We start from the raw sequence: 1,678 nt of genomic DNA, 5'->3' as shown, positions 1-1,678 counted from the left end.
ACACATAACATTCCGCTTGTTGTTTCCTGACCGGTGTTTATTGCATAAGTCACAGTCAAAGTCCATGCATGTCAGCCTTTCATAAGGAGAGTAATAACAATTTGAAACTTAACTATAACCACAAATATTATTAATGCTACATATAGTAATCATGAAATGTGTAAGATATTGTGGAGTCGTTTTAAAAAAATATATAATTTATTATTAAAAAGTTAATTTTTTTATGTGAGTTTTATATTTATTCATTTTTTTAAAATGATTACGCAGTGTTTACACACTTAAATGAGATGTACCAATTTTGAAAAAGTGAAACCATATAGACTTGAAAAGTAATTTTCCCTTGAAATAATATTTTCTATCCATTTAATTAACGATCATTTGTAACCACAAATATTTGTGCGTGCATATATCTGTGTTGGATCAAGTGTTGTATATGAACCTTCAAATGCAAGAATGATAGAATTAACCTTGTATTATGGGTTAATATTGATCAAAGCAAACAGAGAGATCATTCTGGTTGAGTACTAGTACCATATTGTACTCCCATGAATGAATATATGGTTGCATTTGAAGATGGAGTACGTAGCTGCATACAGACCAAAAGCACAAGAAATTTATATAATTTGCCCATTTATTTATGAATTTTCTATATGTAGTAGTTCATTATTATTTGTTACACAGTCGATTGTTATTATAATTATTATAAAGAGAAGCTAAGAAGCATGTAACATGCATGCATGCATAATTCTTGATCTCATCTCATGATCAAGTATTTCAAGGGCAGAAAGTGATAACGTAATTAGGTGCACCGGAGCAGGTAAAGAGGTTGCTCGGATCATCAAAAGCATAGCTATAAGCTTGAGGGCACTGGATCTTGAAGATCATGGAATTGTTCGTGGGAGGACATGTTTCTGGAGTATTATTGCCAATGCAGCAGTATTGTGGCTGATTGAACGCTATGCATGCACTCTTGCATGCGATCACGCTCCCATCTACAGCTTTTACTTGCAACACTGCTGGGCATGCCGCGTTCACATTGGTTGAGCAACTCGTGGTCCCGCAATCACCGGTCCCGCCTTCTGTGCTCACTGAAACAGGCAGGTTGAAGCCATCGACAAGGCTGATATCGTAAAAGTCTTGCCCACTATTCTCTACTATGTTGATTTCTACCAAAGATGCTGGTGGGATCGCACCATTGCCATTGCATGCAACTTGTCCGGAGGCGCAATCCGCAGTAGCGCAAGAGAACCTTCCTGAGGCATCTGTGGAGCAACCAGTTCGTGCCCAAAAATGACCTTTCTATGGAGCTTGGACATCTATTTGTGTGGATGCTTTAGATGCTAACTCAAATCCAGTTGTTGATAGTTGAGGTTTCTGATCAGAGGTTAGGGTTCCCGGCCAAACGGTATTAGTGTTAGAGAACACACGGCAGCACTCCAGTTCATCCATACAGGCTAGCTCAGAGCCCTCCAGTCAGCAAAGGCAAGATGTTTCTAGAATAAAATAAGTTGCAATTTTGTTAGCTAGTCTTAGCCTACGTGTATCAATTATTTAGATTTTATTCCTTTTTTCTCCTTTCTGTTCTCATTATATTGATGGTACTGTACATTGTAACTTCACTAAATATATCGAAATTCATTCTTCCTATGGAAGCTTTCTCTTCGAGTCTCCATTCCTT

The 1,678-nt window shown here is 37.4% G+C and overlaps 1 pseudogene; it reads right to left on the bottom strand.

Annotated features, from left to right (window-relative positions):
• Positions 1-613: 613 nt before the first annotated feature.
• On the bottom strand, positions 614-1,449 carry LOC122296795 (annotated as a pseudogene).
• Positions 1,450-1,678: the final 229 nt, after the last annotated feature.

The sequence above is a fragment of the Carya illinoinensis genome, chromosome 15, assembly GCF_018687715.1.
Source record: "Carya illinoinensis cultivar Pawnee chromosome 15, C.illinoinensisPawnee_v1, whole genome shotgun sequence".
NCBI lineage: Eukaryota > Viridiplantae > Streptophyta > Magnoliopsida > Fagales > Juglandaceae > Carya > Carya illinoinensis.
Note: the sequence above shows the minus strand (reverse complement) of the source record. Positions and strands in the feature narration are given on the sequence as shown.